The following is a 22,753-nucleotide window of genomic DNA, read 5'->3' as shown; positions in this document are numbered from 1 at the left end:
AAGAAGATTAACATTAAACAGGGATGAGAGGTGGGAGGGAAAGGGAGAGAGAAGGGAAATTGCATGGAAATGGAAGGAGACCCTCAGAGTTATACAAAAGTACATACAAGAGGAAGTGAGGGGAAAGGGACAAATAATACAAGGGGGACAAATGAATGTCAGTAGAGGGGGCAGAGAGAGAAGAGGGGAGGGGAGGGGTGGGGGGATAGTAGAGGATAGGAAAGGCAGCAGAACACAACAGACACTAGTATGGCAATATGTAAATCAATGGATGTGTAACTGATGTGATTCTGCAATCTGTATATGGGGTAAAAATGGGAGGTCATAACCCACTTGAATCAAAGTGTGAAATATGATATATGAAGAACTATGTAATGTTTTGAACAGCCAACAATAAAAAATTAAAAAAAATTAAAAAAAAATTTAAAAAAAAGATTTAGGGTGAAGGCTCAAATTAGTATTAGGTTTAGGGTAATTGATATGGTTAGGTTTAGGGTTCAGGTTAGGTTTAGGGTTTTGAATAGCATTAGGGATAGCTATACAGTTAGATTTAGCCCTATTGTTAGTATTTGGGTTAGGCTTATGTTTAGGGTAAAGGACAAGGTTACAGCTAGGTTTGGGGCTAGGTTTATGGTTAGGATTAGGTCTAGTGTTAGGGTTAGGGTTAGGGTTATGGTTAGGCGTAGGGTTATGGTTACATTTAGGGTAAGTGTTATGATTTGAGGTAGATTGAGGGCTAGGGTGAGGGTTAGGGTTAGAGCAGGTTTAGGGTAAAGGTTAGGATTAGGGCTATGTTTAGCATTAGGGTTATGTTTAGAGTTATGGTAATGGATATAATTAGATCTAGGGTTTGGGCATTGGTTACAGTTAAAATTAGGGTTAAAATTAGGGTTATGGATAGGGCTATGTTAATGTTTAGGGTCAGGATTAGGGCTCAGTTTAGAGGTAGTGTTTGGGTTAGAGTTACTTTATTCAAATTTCTTTGATACAATCCAGTATTCATCTTTAACTAACCTTACTCTGTTCCCCAGGTTTAGGCTTTTTGGTTCAACTGTTTGGTTTCAGGAACAGTTAGTATTTTCATTTTACTTCATTTTGACCTATACGAGTAAATGGAAATGAACCTGGAAATCAAACAGGTTTTATCCTAGCTACTTAAAACTGCACACACACCCTCAATTATTTGTGGGGACACTCTGGTATGTTCCTTGTGAGTGTAGGCATAAGCTGAAGCATGCAAAAACAACTTTATCTGAGAGCCCTTTAGGAGAAAGCAGGGAATATGCATGCACTGAAATTCCTCCCATAATTATTTGGCAAAATTTGTTTGATACTGCATAGGATTCATCATTTAGCTTTCCCCACAAAGCTCTCCAAGTGTGGGACTTCAAGAATCAATGGTTCTCTAATCAGGTTAGGGTTAGTGTTAGGTATAGTGTTAGGGCTAGGATTAAATGTAGTGTTAGAGTGAGAGTTAGTTTTGTTCAAATTTCTTTGATACTTGGAAGGAGTCATCTTTTACCTAGCCTCAAAATGCTCCCCAGGTTTTGACCTTCTCATTTCAATGGTTCGCTATCAGGGAAACTCTGTATTTTAAGGTTTCACTTCATATTGACCTATATAGGTAAATGAAAATGGAGGTTGAAATCAAACCAGGTTGTTGCTAGCTGCTTGAAACTTCAAACACTGAATCAGTTCTTTGTTGGAACTCTCTGGTTTGTTCTTTGTGACAGTAGGCCTAAGTTGTGGGCAATCTCTTGTTTGTTCTTGTGACAGTAGGCCTAAGCTGAAGCAGGTAAAAACAACTTTATCCAAGAGTCCTTTAGGAGGTAACAGGGAATTATGCATGTACTGATATATTCCATCAACTATTTGGTCAGATTTCTTTGATACAGTGTAGGCTTCATACCTTAGCTTTCCCCACTAGGCTGCCCATGTTTGGAACTTCTAAAATCAAAGATTCCATAAAAAAGTTAGGGTTAGGGAAAGAGCTAGGGTTAGAGCTAGTGTTAGGATTAGAGTAAGTTTTATTCAAAATTCTTTGACACTTGGCAGGATTTATCTTTTAGCTAGATTTACTCTGATCCACAGGTTTAGGCCTTCTCCCACCACAGGTTCGCTGTCAGGAGCATTTTGTATTTAAGATTTTAATTCATTTTTACCTATACGGGTAAGTTAATGGAGCTGAAAATCAAACAGGGTTTGTGCTAGCTGCTTGAAACTTCACACACTCAATCAGTTCTCTGTGGGGACTCTGGTATGTTCCTTGTGAAAGTAGACCTAAGCTTAAGCATGCAAAAACAACTTTATCTAAGAGCCGTACAATATAAAACAGGAAAATATGCATGTACTGAAATACCTCCCATAATTATTTTGTCAGATTTGTTGGATGTTGTGTAGGATTCATCACTTAGCTTGCCCCACAGGGATCCCCAAGTGCTGGAATTCTAGGATCACTGGTTCTCTAATCATTTTAGGGTTAAGGTTAGGTTTAGGGTTAGGGCTAGGGCGAGGGTTAGAAGTAATTTTAGTGTGAGAGTTAGTTTTTTTTTTTTTTTCAAATTTCTTTGATACTGGTGAGGAGTCATCTTTAATCTATCCTTAGTATTCTCCCAAGGTATGCTCTTCTCAATTCAATGGTTCGCTATCATGAACACTTTGTATTTTAAGCTTTCACTTGATTTTGACCCCTATGGGTAAATGGAAATAGAGGTGGAAATCAAACAGGCATCCTTTCCCCAAAAACTAACCCTAAACCCAACCATAAACATAGTCCTAATCCTAGGCCTAAGCCTAACACCAACCCTAGACCTATTCTTAGCCCTAATTTATTCCTAACCCTAACCCTAACCCTAGCCCTAAGACTAACTCTAACTCTTGTGCTAGACCTATTCCTAGTTGTAAAATTCTCCCTTACCATAACCCAAACACTAGCCCTAACCTTAGCTCAAACCCTAGCCATAGCCCTAACCCTATAATTAATCATAACTCTAAATCTACCCCTAGGCCTAAACTCACCTTATCCGTAGCAATAACAATAATGCTAATCATAAAACTACCCTTAACTTTAACCTTAGCCCTAAAACACAACTGAGACATAGAACTAACCCTAACCCTTAACCTAAACCAAATCCTAACCCTACATCTGGCCAAGCCTACCCCTAATTCGAGTCCTATCCCTAACACTAAAATAAACTCTGACCCTGACTCTGACCCTAACACTCACCCTAGTTCAAAACATCACCCTCAACCTAAACCTAATCGTAAAACTAGACTTAGTCCTAAATGTAACCCTAAAACCAAGCCTAATTGTAACCCTAGTTCTTACACTAGCCGTTTCCCTAAAAAGAGCCCTAATATAACCAAAACCTAGCCCTAATCCAAGAGCCAACCATAGCTTTAACCCTAACTTTAACCCTAAACCTAGCCCTAAACCTTACCCTAAACCTAACCCTAACTTTAATCCTTTCATTAACCCTAAACCTAACCCTAACCCTAGCCAAAACCCTAACCACAACACTAGCCCTAACCCTACCTATAACCCTATCCATTACCTGCTTGAAACTTCACACACTCAATCATTTCTCTGTGGGGACCTAGACCTATCCCTAACCCTAACCCTAACCATAATGCTAACCTAGCACTATCCCTAACCCTAACCTATCCATTACCCTAAACCTGACCTGAACCCTAACCCTAAATATATCATTACCTAACTCTACCCTTAACCCTAATGCTAACCCGAGTCCTAATCCTAAACCTTAACCTAAACCAAACCCTAATGCTGACCCTGACCATAATATCACTCCCTCTAAACATGACCCTAACCCTCATCCTAACACTTATACTATGCCTAGCCATAAAACTATCCATAACCATAACCCTATACCTGACACTAGCTCTAGCCCTAATGCTAGCCTAACTCTAACACAATCCCTAGCCCTAATCCTAGGCCTAACACTAGCTTTAATGCTAACCCTACACTTAACCCTATCCCTAACCCTAATTTTGCCCTCATGCTAGCCCTAAACCTAGCTGTAACATCATACCTTACACTTACCCTAACCCTACCCCTAACACTAGCTCTAAACCTATCCCTAACCATAAGCAAAACTCTAACCCTAATGGTAACCCTAGACCTATCCCTAATCCTTAGGCTAATCAAAACCCTAACCCTATAAATGGTGTTAACCCTAGCCCTCATTCTAGCTATAACCCTATCCCAAACCCTACCCTAGCCCTTACCCTTATTCTGACAATAACACTAACCCTAGGTCTAAACCTGACCCTAACCTAAAACCAAACCATAACACTAGCCCAACCAGTAAGCTTATACCTAAACCTGGCCCTACCACTAGCCCTAGACCTAAACTTAATCCTAAATCTAGCCTTAACTCTAGCCCTAGACCTAAACAAAAAGCTAGTGCTAGCCCTAAGAATAACCCTTAACCTAATGCAAAGACTAACCCTACCCCTAGACATAAACCTAGTCCTAATTCTGGCTTTAACCTAAACTCTAACTCTAATCTGAACACTGACCCTGCATTTAACACTAAGCTATCTCTAAACCTGACCCTAACCAAGAACCTAAATCTAACACTAGACCTAGGCATAACCCTAACCCTACAACTACCCTTAATCATAATCCTAGCCCTTACATTACCCATAATCCTAACCCTATGCCTTAACCTAACACAAAACCTAGAGTGAATCCTATGCCTAAAACAAGCCCTAAGTGTAACCCTAACCCTAACCCTAGCCCTAATCCTAACCGTAACCCTAGCCTTAGTCCTAAACCTTACTCAAAGCCTAACTCTTACCTTAAATATAAACTTAGATCTATGTCTAACTCTAACACTAACCCTAGCCCTAACCCTAAACTTAACCCTATCCCTAAAACTAGCTCTAAACCTACACATTACCCTAACTCTAAACCTAACCCTATTGATAACCCTAGCAGTAACCCTAACCCTAACCCTAACTGGAAAATTAACCCTATACCTAACCCTAGACCTAACACTTGCCACAGCCCTAACCCTAGATCAAACCGAAACCTGTAAAATAAACCTAAACATAACCATAGCCTTCACACTAAACCTAAAACTAAATCTAACCCTAACCCTAAACCTAAACCTACATCTAACCATATCCATTAACCCTAACCCTTATTCTAACCCTAATGATAACCCTAGCCCTAACTAGAACCCTAACCCTAAACCTACCTTATTTCTATCACTAGACGTAACGCTGAACCTAACCCTTAACCTAGCATTAGCCCTAACTCTAGCTCAAACCCTAACCCTTAACCTAAATATAAAACTAGGCCAAACCCTAACCCTAATCCTAGCCCTAATCTTAACCATAATCATAGCCCAAACCCTAGCTCAAACTCTATTCATTACCCTAACCATAACCCTAAACCTAATACTAAACCTAGCCATAACCCTAACCTTAACTCTATCCCTAGACCTGATTCTCACCTGAAACCTCAACCTAGCCCTAACATTTACTCAATCCTTGAGCCTTACCCTTAACCTAATCCTAGATCAAACCTGAACCCTAACCCAAAAGCTAACCCTAGCCATAAACCTAAATATAACCCTAGACTTAACCCTAGCTCTAACAGCACCCATTATGCTAACCCTAACCATAAACCTCATGGTAACCCCAGCCCTTACCCTAAACCTACTCTAAACCTAACTGAATACCTAAATCTAGACCTAACCATAAACCTAACCCTTACTGTAGTCCTAATCCTAGCTCAAACCCTAACATTTACACAAAACCTAGCAATAATCCTGGTCCTAAACCCAAACCTATCCTTAATCCTAACCTAAGATCTAACTGTGTCCACTATCCTTACCCTAATGATAACCCTAGCCCTAACCCTAATACTAACCCTAATTCTAGACATAACCCTAAACCTAACCCTGGCTTTAGCACTAACCCTAGCTCAAACACTAACTAATACCCTAAACCTAACCCCAGCCTAAACCCTAACACTAACCCTAACTCTAAGCCTAATCCTAAACATAATCTTAGCCCTAACCCTAGCTCTAACTCTATCCATTACCCTAATGATAACCATAAACCTAATGGTAACCCTAGACCTAACTCTAAACCTATTCATTAACCTAAACCTAACCTGAACCCTAAAACTAACCTGAAGCTTAAACCTAACCCTATTATTTACCCTAAAACTAACTCTAAATCTAATGCTAATTTGAGCCCTAACCCTAAACATCAACCTAACCCAAACCCAAAAACTGACGCTGACCATTATAATACCCCTAGCTCCAAACCTGAACCTTACCCTAAACCTAACTCTGACACTAGACCTAGATATAAACCTTACCCTAAAACTATCCCTAACCATAACTCTAGACCTGATATTAGCCCTAGCCCTAATTATTGCCATAACCCTAACACAAATGTAAGCCCTCATCCTACCCAAAACCTAGCCTGATCCTAACCCGAAACCTAACTCTAACCCTATCCCTAATTTTATCCCTCGCCCTAGTTCTGAATCTTGCTATTACCCCATCATTTCCCCTAAATCTAATCCTAACTCTCACCCTATACTTAATCCTTACACTAATCCGAGACCTGCTCCTAGCCCTAATTTAGCCTTAACTCTAACCCTAACACTAGCACTAAGACTAAATCTGTCGCCCTAGCCCTATTCCTAGATCTAACCCTATCCCTTACCATAACCCTAACACTTGCCCTAACCTTAGCCCTAACACTAGACCTAACCCTAATCTAGATTAAACCATAACTATAAATCTAACCCTAACTCTAAGCCTAAATCTCACACTAACACTAGCCCTAACACTAATCCTAAAACTAGCCCTAACCTAGTCCTAACAAAAAGAGCCATAGCACTAACCCTAACCCTTAACCTAAACCAAAACCTAACCCTACACCTAACCTAATTTTATCCCTAATTCCAGTCCTACCCTAACCCTAAAACTAACCTTGACCCTGACTCTGACCCTAAAACTAACCCTGGCTCTAACATCATCCTAAAAGTATACCTAACGCTAAAACTAGACATATCCCTAATCATAACTCTAAAAGTAGCCCTAATCATTACTCTAGTTCTTACATTAGCTGTAGCCCTAATCCTAGCCCTAACCTAACCCAAAACCTATCCCTAATCCGAGCCCTACACCTCGTTTTAACCCTAATCCTAATCATAGCCCTAACCATTACCCTAAACCTAACCCTAACACTAAAACTTGCCCTAACCCTAAACTTAACCCTAGCCTTAATCCTAACCATAATTCTAGCCCTAACCCTAGCTGTAACCCAATCCATTACCCTAACCCTAACCCTAATGCTAATCCTAGGATAAGCCTACCCTATCTGTAACCCTAACTTTATCCATACCCTAAACCTAAACTGAACCCTAAACCTAACCATAAACATTACCTTAACATTAACCCTAACCCTAATGCTAATGAGAACCCTGACCCTAAACCTTAACCTAACACAAAACTTAACCTGACTGTGACCCTAATAATAATCCTATCTCTAAACCTGACCCTAACCCTCAACCTAACCCTTACACTAGAACTAGCCATAAACCTAAACCAAAACTAACCCTAATCATAAACCTACACCTGAAATTACCCCAACCACTAATCATAACCCTAACCCTAACACAAAACCTAGCCATAATCCTAGCCCTAAACCTAGGCATAATTCTCATCCTAACCCTAACCCTAGCCCTAACCATATTTTGACCCTCGCCTAAACCTAGTTATAACATCATACCTTACACTAATCCTAACCCTAAACCTAGCCCTAAACCTAGGCCTAGTCCTAACACTAACCCTAGCACTAATCCCAGAACTAATTTAACCCTCACCCTAACCCTATGCCTAACTCTCACCCTAGCACTAACCCTAGTTCTAAACCTATCCCTTACCATAACCCAAACCCTAGCCCTAAACCTAACCCCAAAACTAGCCCAAAGTTCACCCTAGCTCTAAACCTAGACCAAACCCTAACTCTAAAGCAAACCCTAAACCTAAGCCTAAACCTCACCCTAACACTAGCCTTAACCCTAATGCTAATTGGAAAACCAGACCTAACCCTAGCCCTAGAACTCGAACAAACCGAGTCATAAGCTTAACCCTAAGCCTTAATCTGAACCAAACCCTAAGCTTATATCTAGCCTTAAACTAGCCCTAATTTGAGTTTTAACCCTAACTCTAGAACTTACCATGACCCTGATTCACACCCTATCACTAACCCTAGCTCTAAACATCACCCTAACCCTAATTCTAAACCAAACACTAGACCTAACCCTAACTCTAACCCTAAAACTAGCACTAATCATAATGCCAATTCTTACATTAGCCATAGCCCTGTAATAACAGAAAATCTAGCCCTAATCTGAGAACTAAACCTAGCTTTAAACCTAACCCTAACCTTAAGCCTAGCCCTATCCCTAACCCTAACACTAGCTCTAATCCTAGCTCTAAACTTATCCCTTACCCTAAGCCAAACCCTCAACCTAATGCTATCCTAGTCCTAACCATAATCCTTAGCATACCCCAAACCATAACTCTAATACTGATCCTAACCCTAGCCCTCATTCTAGCTCTAACCCTAACCCAAACTCTAACCCTAACCCTGACCATTATTCTGAACCTAACTCTAATCCTAGGTTGAAACCTGACCCTAACCCTAAACCGAACCCTAACACTAGCCCTATGGGTAACCCTATACCTAAACCTAACCTTAACACTTGACCTAGACAAAAGTGTAATCCTAAATCTAGCTATATCTCTAGCACTATCCCCAAAGTAAAACCTAGCCATAACCCTTAACCTAACCCAAACACTAACCTACCCCTAGACCTAACACTAGCTCTAATTGTGGAACCAACAATAAACCTAACCCTAACACAAACAAAGACCCTTCTCCTAACAAAACCCTAGCTCTAAAATTTATGCTATCCCAAAATCTAGCCATAACCCTAACACTAGACATAACCATAACCCTAACCCTCACTCTTAAATTACCCATAGACTTAATGCTAGCCCTAAACCTCACACAAAACATAGCCCTAATTTTAGCCTTGACCCTAGCCCTAAGTGTAACCCTAACCTAACCCTAAACCTAACCTTAACCCTAACTCTCGCCTTAGCCCAAACCCTAGCTCAAACACTAATTCTTACCATAAACATAACCCTAGCCCTAACCCTAACCCGAACCCTAAGCCTAGTCCTAATCCTAACCATAACCAAGGCCAAACCCTACCTCTAACTCTATCCATTACCCTAAACATAACCCTAAACCTAATGCTAACCCTAGCCCTAAACTTAACACTAATCCTAAACCTAGACCTGACACTAACCCTAACACTTGCCCTATCCCTAACCATAGCTCAAACCCTAACATGTACCCTAAACCTAAACCTAACACTAACCCTAGGAATAAACCTAATCCTAACCCTAACCCCTTCCATAATCCCAACCATAAACTTAGACCTAAACCTATCCATTAACCTAAACATGAGCCTAACCCAAATGCTAACCCTAGGCCTAATTCTAAACCTATTGTTAACACAAACCCTATCCATTACCTAAACCTAATCTGAAAACTAAATCTAAACCTATCAATTACTATAACCCTAAACCTAACCGTAATGCTAATTTGAGCCCTAAGCCTAAACCATAACATAAACCAAACTCTAATGGAGACACTGACTCTAATAATACACCTAGCTCTAAACTTGACCCTAACCCTAAACCCAACCCTTACACTAGACCTAGCCATAAAACTAACCCTAACAGTATCCCTAACCTAATCCTATACACGACATTAGCCCCTCTACCTAATACTTCCCTAAACCTAACACAAACCCTAGACCTCACCCTAGCCTTAATCCTAACCTGAATTCTAACCCTAGCCCAATCCCTAATTTCAACCCTCACCTTAGTTCTGAACCTAGGTATAACCACATCCCTTTCCCTAACCCTAACACTATCACTAACCTTAACCCAAGCCCTAACCCTAGGCCTAACCCTAACACTAACCCTAGCTCTAATCCTAGCCCTAATTTATCGCTAACTGTAACTCTAACTTTAACCCTAGTCCTAAGACTAGCTTTAACTCTCGCCCTAGACCTATATCTAATACTAATCTTATCTGTTACCATAATCCTAACACTAGCCCTAACCTTAGCCCTAATGCTAGCCCTAACCCTAGATCTAACCATAACTCTAAATCTAACCCTAACCCTAAGCCTAAACCTCACCAGACCACTAGCCCAAACACTATCACTAATCCTAAAATTAGCCCTGACCCAAGCCCTAGACCTAAAACAAAACCAAGCCATAGCCCTAACGCTAATCATAACCTAACTGTAACCCTATACCTGACATTAGCCCTAGTCCTAATTCTTGCCCTAACCTTAACACAACACTCAACTGTACACCTAGCCTTAACGCTATCTCTAATTCGAGTGTTATTCCTAACTCTAAAACTAACACTGACCCTGACTCTGATCCTTACAATAACTCCATCTCAAATCATCACCCTTAGCTTAACCTAACACTAATACTAGACCTAGCCCTAACCCTAATCATAAAACTAGCCCTAAACATAACCCTAGTTCTTACATTAGCCATAGCCCTAAGCCTAGCCCTAAGCTAATCTAAAACTTAACCCTAATCTGAGCCCTAAACCTAGCTTGAACCCTAACCCTAACCCTAAACCTAATCAAAACCCTAGCCTTAATTCTATCCATAACCCTAACCCTAAATCTAGCTCTATTCCTATCCATTAGCTTAATCCTACCTCTATCCCTAATGCTTACCCTAGGATAACCTTAACCCTATCCATTACCTTAAACCTAACCTGAACCCTATACCTAACCATATCCATTACACTAACCCTAAATCTAACCCTAAAACTAATTTGAGCCCTAACCCTAAACCTCAACCTAAACAAAACCTGACCCTGTCTCTGACTTTAATAATACCCCTAGGTCTAAAACCAATTTGAGCCCTAACCCTAAACCTCAACCTAAACAAACCCTGAACCTCTCTCTGACTTTAATAATACCCCTAGCTCTAAAACTGAGGGTTAGGGTCAGTTTTATAGCTAGGAGTATTATTAAATAATAACCTAAACCTTTCACTATACATAGCCATAAACCTAACCCTAAAACTATCTCTAACCATAACTCTAGACCTGACATTAGCCCTAGCTCTAATGCTGCCCTATGCCTAACAAAAACCATAGCCCTAATCCTGGATGTAAACTTATCCTTAATCCTAACCCTAATTCTAACATTAGCCCTAACCCTAAACCTAGCTATAACATTAAACTATACCCTAACCCTAATACTAACCATAGCCCTAAACAAAGGCCTAGCCCTAATGCTAACCCTAACTCTAATCCTAGCCCTAATTTAGCCCTAACCCTAAACCTAATCATATCCCTAGCCCTAAGACTAACTCTAACTCTCACCATAGCCCTATCACTAGTTCTAAACTTTTCCCTTACCATAACCCAAAGCCTTGCCCTAACCCTATCTCAAACCTATCCCTAAACTTAGTCCCAGCCCTAAACCTAGATCTAACCCTAACTCTAGATCTAACCCTAACCCTAAAACTAAACCTCAGCCTAACACTAGCCCTAATGCTAATGCTAATTTGAAAACTAGGCCTAACCCTAGCCACAGCCCTCAAACAAAACTGAGCTATAACCCTAATCCTAACTCTTAACCAAATCCTAACACTACACCTAATCGTAACCCTATCCCTACAAATAATACTGACCCTCACTCTGACCCTAAAACTCACCCTTGCTCTAAACATCACCTTAACCCTAAATGTAACCCAAACACTAGATTTAGCCCTAACCCTAACCATTAAACTAGCCTGAATTTAAAGCCAGTTATTACATTAGCCATAGCCTGAACACTAACACAAAACCTAACCCTAATCTGAGCCCTAACCCTACCTTTAACCCAAACCCTAAATCTAACTCTAGCCCTAACCCTAAACCTAGCTCTAACCCTATCCCTTACCCTAAGCCAAACCCTCACCCTAAAGCTACCCTAGTTCTAACCCTAATCCTTAGCCTACCCAAAACCCTAACTTTATTACTAGTCCTAACTCTAGGCCTCATTCTATCTGTAACACTGTCCCAAAGCCTAAGCCTAACCCTGACCCTTATTCTGGCCCTAAAACTGACCCTAGGTCTAAGCCTGAACCTAAATCTAAACCAAACCCTAACACTAGCCCTACTGGTAAACCTATACCTAACCTAACCATAATACAAGCACTAGACCTAAACTTAATCCTAAATATAGCCATAACTCTATAAATTCTAGCCCTAGCCCTAATTATAACCATTAACCTAATGCAAAGATTAACCCTACCCGTAGACCTAACCCTAGTTCTAATTCTGGCCCTAACCCTAAACCCAATGCTAACCTGAAACTGACCCTTATCCTAACACAAACCCTAGCTCTATATTTTATCTTGACCCAAATACTAACCCTAACTATAGAACTATCCATAACCCTAACTCTAAAACTAGCCATAAGCATAAACCAGGCTCTTTCATTACCCATAGCCCTAATGCTAGCCATAAATCTCACACAATACCTATCCCTAACCCTAGCCCTAAGCATAACCCTAACCAAAAATCTAACCCAAACCCTAACCCTAACACTTGCCCTAGCCCTAACCCTATCTCAAACTTTAAACTTTACCTTAAACATAAACCTAGCCCTAACTCTAAACCTAACACTAGCCCTAATCCTAATTGTAACCATAGCCCAAGTCTTAGATCTAACTTTATCCATTACCTTAAACATAATCCTGAACCTAATGCTAATTCTAACCATACCCTAACCATAGCCCTGATTCTAATCTTAACCCTCACATTAGCTGTAACCCTAGCTCAACCCCTAACACTTACCCTAAGCATAACCCTAGCCCTAACACTAACCCTATGCCTAACCCTAACTCTAGCCCTAATCCTAAGCTTAACCCAAGCCCTAATACTAGCACTAACCCTATGCATTATCCCAAACATAAGCTTAAACCAAATGCTAACCTTAGGTCAAACCCAAACCCTATCCATAAAAATAACCTTATACATTACTCTAAACCTAACTTGAATCCTAAACCAAACCCTATCCATTATTCTAACCCTAAACCTCACCCTAACCCTAAACATAAAACTAGCCCTAATTGTAAAGCCAGTTATTAACCCTAATGCTAATTCAACCCCTAAACATAAACCTTAACCTAAACCAAACCCTAACCAGACTCTGAATTTAATAATATACCTAGCTCAAAACATAACCCCTACACTAAACCTAGCCATAAACATAACCCTAAAACTATCCCTAACCATAACCCTAGACCTAACATTAGCCCTAGCCCTAATCCTAGCCCTAACCGTAACACAAATCCTAGCTCTCATCTTATCCTAAACCTAGCTTTAATCCTAACCCTTACCCTTACCCTAGCTCTATCCTGAATTTTAAAGCTCGTCCTAGCCCTAAACCTAGATATAACCCCATCACTTCCCCTAAAACTAACTCTAAACCTAACACTAACACTAACACTAAAATTAACCCTAGACCTAACCCTACACGGACCCAAATGCTAATCCTAGCCCTAATTTAGCCATAACCCTAACCTTACCCCTAACCCTAGACCTAAGACTAACTCTCAAACTATCCCAATTTCTATTACTAACCTTATCTGTTACCATAACCCTCACACTAGCCCTAACCTTAGCCCTAAACCTAGCCATAGCTCTAACCCTATATCTAACCATAATTTTAAATCTAACCCTAAACTTAAGCCTAAACCTCACCATACCACTAATGCTAACACTATTGTTAATCCTAAAACTAGCCTTAACCCTAGCCCTAGTCCTAAAACAAAACTGAGCCATTGCTCTAACCTTAATCCTTACTCTATACCAAACCCTACCCCTATAACTAGCCATAACCCTAGCTCTAATTCGAGTCCTAGGCCTAAAAATAACCCTGAACCTGACTCTTATCCAAACACTAACCCTAGCTCTAAATATCACCCTAACCCTAAGCTAATGCTAACATCATTCCTAGCCCAAACCCTAACCCTAAAACTAACCCTTATCATAACACTAGTTCTTACATTGTCCATAGCCCTAATCCTAGCCCTAACCCTAACACAAAAATAGCACTAATCCAAGACCTAACACTAAATTTTAACCTAACCCTAACCCTAATCCTTGCCCAAAACATTACCCTAAACATAACCCTACTCCTAGCTCTAACCCTATCCCATATCCTAAGCCAAACCCTATCCATAATGCTAACCTTAGTCCTTATCCTAATCCTTAGCCTAAACCAAACACTAACCCTATTACTAATCCTAACCCTAGCCCTCATTCCAGCTCTAACCAGAACCCAAAACCTAACTCTAAACTTCACCCTTATTCTGAACCTAACACTAATTATAGATATAAACCTGACCCTAATCCTAAACCAAACCCTGAAACTAGCCCTACAAGAAACCTTACACCTAAACCTAACACTATCACTAGCCCTAAACCAAAATCTATTCCTATATCTAGGGATAACTCTAGCCCTAGACCTAAACAAAAACTTAGTCCTATCCCTAACTATAACCCTTAACCTAATCCAAACACTACACCTATACCTAATCTTGTTCTAATTCTGGCTTTCACCCTAACACTAACTCTAACCTGAACATTGATCCTGACACTAACACTAAACCTAGCTCTAAACCTGACAATAAACCAAAATCTAAACTTAACACTAGACCTAGCCATAACCCTTACCCTACAACTAGCTGTAATTAAAACCCTAGATCTTACATTACCCACAGCTCTAACCCTGGGCCTAAACCTAACATAAAATGTAGCATTAATCTGAGGCCTAAACCTAACATAAAATGTAGCATTAATCTGAGGCCTAAACCTACCCTATGCATAACACTCACACTAACCCTAGCTCTAACCCTAACCATAACCATAACCCCCACCTTAGTCCTAACCCTAGCTCAAAGACTAACCCTTAGCCTAAACATAAACCTAGCCCTATACCTACCCTAACTCTAGCTCTAATCCTAACCTTAACCCTAGCTCTAACCCTAGCTCTAACTCTATCCATTACCATAACTCTAATCCTAACTGTAATGATAACCCTAGCCATAACCCTAACTGAAACCCTAACACAAAACATAAACCTAACCCTAGACCTAACCCTAAACCTAAACTTTGCTTTATCCCTAACCCCAACTGAAACTCTAACCCTTACCCTAAACCCATGAGTAAACCCAGCCCTAAAACTAAACTTAACCCTAAACCTAAACTTAACTCTAAAGCTAACCTTACATCTAACCCAATATATTACTCTAAAACTAACCCTAAACCTAACGAAAACCCTAGGCCTAACCCTAAACCTAACCCTGACCATAACCATAACACTAAACCTATTCCTAACACTAAACCTAACCCTCAACCTAGGACTAATCCTAGCTCAAAACCTAACCCTTAATCTAAACCTAACCCTAACCCTACCCTAAGCTAGGGTTACTAGCCTTAACCCAAACCCTAACCCTAAATCTAGCCCTAATCTTAAGCATAAATTTAGCCCTAATCCTAGCTCTAACCTTATCTATTACCCTTATGATAATTCTAATCCTAATGCTAACTCTAGGTCTAACCCTAAACTTATTGCTATCCTGAAACCTCTCCATTACCCTAAACCTAACCTGAGCCATAAACCTAACCCTATCCATTACCCTAACTCTAACCCTAGTGCTCATTTGAGCCCTATTTCTAAATCTTGTCCTAAAACAAACCTTAAACATGATCGTAACCCTAAAAATACACCTAGGTCTAAACCTGACCCTTACCCTAAGCCTAACACTTACACTAGACCCAGACACAAACCTAACCCTAACTCTACCCCTAACTATAACACTAGACCTGACATTATTCCTAGCGCTAATACTAGACCTAACCCTACAACAAGACCTAGCCCTCATCCTAGCCCTAAACCTAGCCTTAATCATACCCTAACCCTAACCCTAGCCCTAACTCTAATTCTAACCCTGATCCTACCACTAAACCAAGCTATAACAATATCCCTTACCTTAAACATAACTATAACCCTAGTCCTAATGCTAGGCCTAAACTGAACACTAACCCTAGCCCTAATCCTAGCCCTAATTTAGACCTATCCATAAAACTAACCATAACCCTACCCCTAAGACTAAATCTAACTCTCACCCTAGACCTATCCCTATTTCTAAACATATCCATTACCATAACCTTAACCCTAGCTCTAACTCTTGCCTTATCCTTAGGCTTAGCCCTAACCCTAGATCTAATGCTAACTCAAAATCTAACCCTAAGCCTAAGCCTAAGCCTAACACTAACACTAGCCCTAACCCTAATGCTAAAAATATAACTAGCACTAACCCTAAACCTAGGACTAAAACAAAACTGAGCAATACCCTAGCCCTAACCCAAAAAACAACCCCTATCCCTCCTCTTAGCCCTAAACCTAGCTTTATTCATAACCCTAACCCTAACAATAACCATAACCATAACCATAACCATAACCCTAATTCTAACCCTCACCCTATCTCTAAACCTAGCTATAACACCATCCCTTAGCCTAAACTTAACCCTAATCGTAACCCTAATGCTAGGCCTAAGCTGAACAATAACCTAGCCCTAATTCTAGCCCTAATTTTACCCTATCCCTAATCCTAACTCGAACCTTGGCCCTAAGACTAACTTTCATCTCACACTAGCCTATCCCTAGTTCTAACCCTATCCCTTTCTGTAACCTAAACCTAGCCCTAATCCTAGCCATTACCCTTGCCTAATCTTTATATCTAAATATAAAACCTATATCTAACCTAGATCTAACCCTTACTCTAAATCTAACACTAAGCCTAAGCCTAAGCCTAACCTTAACACTAGCCCTAACCCTAACACTAATCATAAAACTAGCTCTAACCCTAACCCTAGCAGTAAAACAAAACTGAGCAATAACCCAAACATAAACCTTAACTTACACCAAATCCTAGCACTACACCTAGACCTAACCCTAGCCCTAATTTGAGTCCTAACCTTAACCTTAATACTAACCCTGACTCTGACTCATATCCTAGCTCTAAACACCACCCTAACTTTAAACTGAACCCTTACAGTAACTCTAGAATTATTTTGAGTCTTAATCCTAAACCTAAAACTAACCCTGATCCCGATTATGAACCTAACACTAACACTAGCTCTAAATATAACCCTAACCTTAAAACTAAATCTAAGACTAGAGGTTTAACCCCTAATCATAACCCAAAAATTAACCATAATTTTAACCCTAGTTCTTACATTAGCCGTTTCTCTAACCCTAGCCCTAAACCTAACACAAATAGCCATAATCCGAGCCCTAAACCTAGCTTTAACCCTAACCCTTGCCCTAAACCTAGCCCTAACACTAGCCCTAACCCTAATCCTTAACCTAACCCAAACCCTAACCCTATTACTAGTCCTAACCCTAGCACTCATTCTAGCTCTAACCAAACCCCAATCCCTAACCCTAACCCTGACCTTATTCTGACCCTAACACTTATCGTAGGTCTAAACCTGAACCTAACCATAAACAGAACCCTTACACTAGCCTTACCGGTAACCTCATACCTAAACCTAACCCTAACACTAGCTCTAGACATAAACTTAATCCTAAATCTAGCAATAACTCTAGCCCTAGACCTAAACAAAAACTTAGTCCTATCCCTAACTATAACCCTTAACCTAATCCAAACACTAACCCTACCCCTATACCTAAACTTGTCCTAATTCTGGCTTTCACCCTAACCCAAACTCTAACCTGAACACTGACCCTGATACTAACACTAAACCTAGCTCTAAACCTGACAATAAACCAAAATCTACACTTTACACTAGACTTAGCCATAACCCTTACCCTACAACTAGCTGTATTTGGAACCCTAGATCTTAAATTACCTATAGCACTAAACCTAGGACTAAACCTAACACAAAACCTAGCCCTAATCCAAGGCCTAAACCTACCCTAAGCATAACACTCACCCTAACCCTAGGCCCTAATTCTAACTCTAAACCTCACCTTAGTCCTAACACTAGCTCAAAGACCAACACTTAGCCTAAACATAAACCTAGCCCTATTCCTACCCATAACCCTAACCCTAGCCCAAATCCTAAACTTAACCCTAGCTTTAACCCTAGCCATTATCCTAATTCTAACCCTAACCGTAATGATAACCCTAGCCGAAACTCTAACCGAAACCCTAAAACAAACCATAAACCTAATGCTAGACCTAACCCTAAACCTAACCCTTGCTTTAGCCCTAACTCTATCTCAAAACCTAACCCTTACCCTAAACCCAAGAGTAAATCCAGCCCTAAAAATAAACTTAACCCTAAACCAAATATTAACCCTAAAGCTAACCTTACATCTAACCCAATCTATTACTCTAAACCTAACCCTAACCCTAATGAAAACCCTAGCCCTAATCCTAAACCTAACCCTGACCATAACCATAAACCTAGACCTAACACAAAACCTAACCCTCGCCCTAGGACTAACCAAGCTCAAAACCTAACCCTAAAACCTAAACTTAACCCTAATCCTACCCTAAAATATGGTTACTAGCCTTAGCCCGAATCCTAACCCTAACTCTAGCCCTAGTCTTAACCATAAACTTAGCCCTAACCCTAGCTCTAACCCTATATATTATTCTTACGATAATCCTAATCCTAATGCTAACTATAGGCCTAAGCCTAACCCTATTGCTATCCCAAAACCTCTTCATTACCCTAAACCTAACCTGAACCCTAAACCTAACCCTATCCATTACCTTAACCCTAACCCTAATGCTCATTTGAGCCCAATTCCTAAACCTTAACCCAAAACAAACAATAAACCTGATCCTGACCCTAAAAATACACTTAGGTCTAAACCTGACATTACCCTAAGCCTAACGCTTACACTAGACATAAACACAAACCAAACCCAAAATCTACACCAACTGTAGCACTAGAACTGACATTAGTCCTATCCCTAATTCTAGACATATGCCAACAACAAACCTAACCCTCATCCTAACCCTAAACCTAGCCTTATTCATAACCTAACCCTAACCCTAGCCCTAACACTAATTCTTCCCTCACCCTACCTCTAAACCTAGTTATAACAATATCCCTTACCATAAACATAACCGTAACTGTAGGTCTAATGCTACGCTAAGATGAACATTAACCCTAGCCCTAATCATAGCACTAATTTAGCCCTATCCCTAAAACTAACCATAACCCTAGCCCTAAGATTAACTCTAACTCTCAGTATTTCTAAATGTATCCGTTAGTTAACCCTAACCCTAGCACTAAAACTTGTCCTATCCTTAGACCTAGCCCTAACACTAGATCTAATGCTAACTCCAAATATAACACTAACCCTAAGACTAAGCCTAAACCTAACACTAATCCTAACACTAAGAAGAAACATAACCCTAACCCTAACACTGAACCTAACCATAACCCTAACCAAAGCCTATCCCTAACACGAACCCTAAACCTAACCATAAACTTAACACAAACACTAACCCCAAACCTAACTCTAAGAGTAAAACTAACACTAACCCTAACCCTAAAACTAACACTATGCCTAAAACTAACCCTAAGGCAAACTCTAACCCTAACACTAATCCTAACACTAACCCTAATCCTTTTCGTAACCCGAACTCTAACACTAACACTAAACCTAACCCTAAAACAAACCCATACCATAACCCTAACACTAAACCTAACCCTAACCCTAACACTAATACTAACCTTAACCTTAATGCTAAACCTAACTATAACCCTAACCCTAACACTAACCTTAACACTAAACCTAACCCTAACCTTAACCCAAATTCTAACACTAACCCTAACCCTAAACCTAACACTATGCCTAAAACTAAGCCTAAGGCAAATGCTAACCCTAACACTAAACCTAACATTAACCCTAATCCTTTTGGTAACCCAAACTCTAACACTAACACTAAACCTAACCCTAACACTAATACTAACCTTAATCTTAATGCTAAATCTAACTATAACCCTAACCCTAATACTAACACTAACCCTAACACTAACCTTAACACTAACACTAACCCTAAACTTAACCCAATTCTAACACTAAACATGACCCCTAATACTAACTCTAATACTAAACCTAACACTAAACCTACCAATAACACTTACTATATCCATTACCCAAACTGTAAACCTTACCCAAACCCTAACCATAACCATAAAACTAACCCTAACATTAAACCTCACAGTAACCATAACCCTCACCCTAACTCTAACCCTAACCCTAACTGTAACCCTAACCCAACCCCACTACTAATCCTAAACCTAACCCTAATGCTAACCCTAAAACTAACCCAATCCCTAATCCTAAATCTAAGCATAACACTAACCCTAATCCTACCCCTAACCCTAACATTACCCTAAACCTATCCATAACACTAACACTATTGTTAACCCTAATCCTAACCCTAACACTAACCCTAAGCCTAAGCAAGACCTAACCATAAATCTAAGAAGAACCCTAACCCTAACACTAACCCTAAACTTAACCCTATCCCTAACCCTAACACTAGTCCTAAACCTAGCCCTAATCCTAACACTAACCCTAACAAAAACCCTAACCCTAACACTAACACTAACCCTAACCCAAACCTAACACTAACCCTAAAACTAACCCTATTACTAAACCTGACGCCAACCCAAACACTAACACTAACCCTAACCCTAACCCTAATCCTACACTTAACTCTATTCTAACACTAACCCTAACTCTAACACACACCCTAACCCTAACTTTAACACTAACCCTAAAACTAACCCTAACAATCACACTAACCCTAAACCTAACCATAATCCTAAATGTAACCCTAACCCTAACTCTAACCGTAAACAAAACAAATACTCTATGTCTAAACCTAAACCTAACACTAACACAAACACTAACCCTAAACCTAACACTAATCCAAACACTAACTCTAACCCTAACCCTAACACTAAATCTAACCCAAACCATAAACCTAAAACTGACCCTAACTGTAACCCTAACCCTATCACTCAACCTAACACTAACTCTAACCCTAACACTAAACCTAACCCTAACTAACACTAACCCTAAGCCTAAGCCTAGCCCTAACCCTAAACCTAAGAAGAACCCTAACCCTAAAAACTAAACCTAAACCTAATCCTAAACCTAACCTTAACACTAAACCTAAATCAACCCTAACCCTAACACTAACACTAACCCTAATCCAACCCTAACCCTAACACTAACACTAACCAGAACACTAACCCTTACGCAAAAGCTAACACTGACACTAACCCTAACCCTAAACATAATCCTACATGTAACCCTAACCTAAAACTAACCCTAACAATAAACTTAACACAAACGCTAAGCCTTATCCTAAAACAAACCCTAACCCTAACCCTAAACCTAACACTCATCCTAAACCTAAACTTAACCAGAAACCTAATCATAACTGAAACTCTAACCTAACTGTAACCCTAACACTAACACAAAACCTAAGTCTAATCCTAAACCTAACACTAACACTAACCATAACCATAACCCTAACACTAATACTAACCCTAACTCGAACACTAACCCGAACACGCAACCTAACCCTAAACATAACCCTAAACCTAAAACTAACCCTAAGCATAATCCTAACCCTAACACTAGCCCTAACCATAATCATAATCCTAATGCTACCCCTAACATTAACCATAAACCTACTGTAATGGTAACCCTAACCATAAACCTAAACCTAACCAAACCCATCATTAAACCTAACCCTAACAAAACTTCTAACCTAACCCTAAACCTAACAAAAACCTAACCCTGAACCTAAAACTAAGCCTAAAACAAACCCTAACCCTAAACCTAAACTTAATGCTTAAACTAACCCTAACCCTAACACTAACATTACCCTAACACTAACTAGAATCCCAACCCTAACACTAACACTAACCCATTCCCTAGCCCTAACCTTAAATCTAACACTAACCCTAACACAAACCTTAACCCTAACCCTAACACTAACACTAAACCTAACCAATCCATAACCCTATCACTAACCCTAAAGTTACCCTAAACCTATCCATAACACTAACACTATTGTTAACCCTAATCCTAACCCTAACACTAACCCTAAGCCTAAGCAAGACCTAACCATAAATCTAAGAAGAACCCTAACCCTAACCCTAACACTAACCCTAACACTAACCCTAACACTAACTCTAACCATAACACTAAACATAACACTAAACCTCAACCTATGCCTAAACTTAAACTATTGTTAACCCTAAACCTAACACTAACACTAACACTAACCCTAACCATACACTAAACCAAACCCTAACCCTACCACAAACCCTAAACCTAATCCCAACACTAACCCTAAAGTTAACAACTACCACTAAAACTAACACTAATTTTAAACCTAACCATAACACTAACCCTAAAACACACCCTAACCCTATCCCTAACACTAACCCCAACACAACCCTAACACTAACCGTAAAACTAACATGTTTACTAACCCTAATGCAAACCCAAACACTAACACTAACCATAAACCTAACCCTAAACCTAATCCTACATGTAACCCAATTCTAACACTAA

At 39.8% G+C, this 22,753-nt stretch overlaps 1 long non-coding RNA gene across 1 annotated transcript in view; it reads left to right on the top strand.

Moving 5' to 3' along the window:
* Positions 1 to 132, top strand: part of LOC125614730 — a 23,226-nt gene extending 23,094 nt beyond the window's left edge. Inside the window, exon 3 of the long non-coding RNA XR_007345292.1 lies at positions 121 to 132. This is a non-coding gene — a long non-coding RNA (uncharacterized LOC125614730). The remainder of the gene's footprint in view (positions 1 to 120) is intronic.
* Positions 133 to 22,753: the final 22,621 nt, after the last annotated feature.

Source organism: Marmota marmota, unplaced genomic scaffold, assembly GCF_001458135.2.
Source record: "Marmota marmota marmota unplaced genomic scaffold, marMar, whole genome shotgun sequence".
Classification (NCBI taxonomy): Eukaryota; Metazoa; Chordata; class Mammalia; order Rodentia; family Sciuridae; genus Marmota; species Marmota marmota.
The sequence above is the reverse complement of the archived record's forward strand: the minus strand, read 5'-3'. Positions and strand labels throughout refer to the sequence as shown.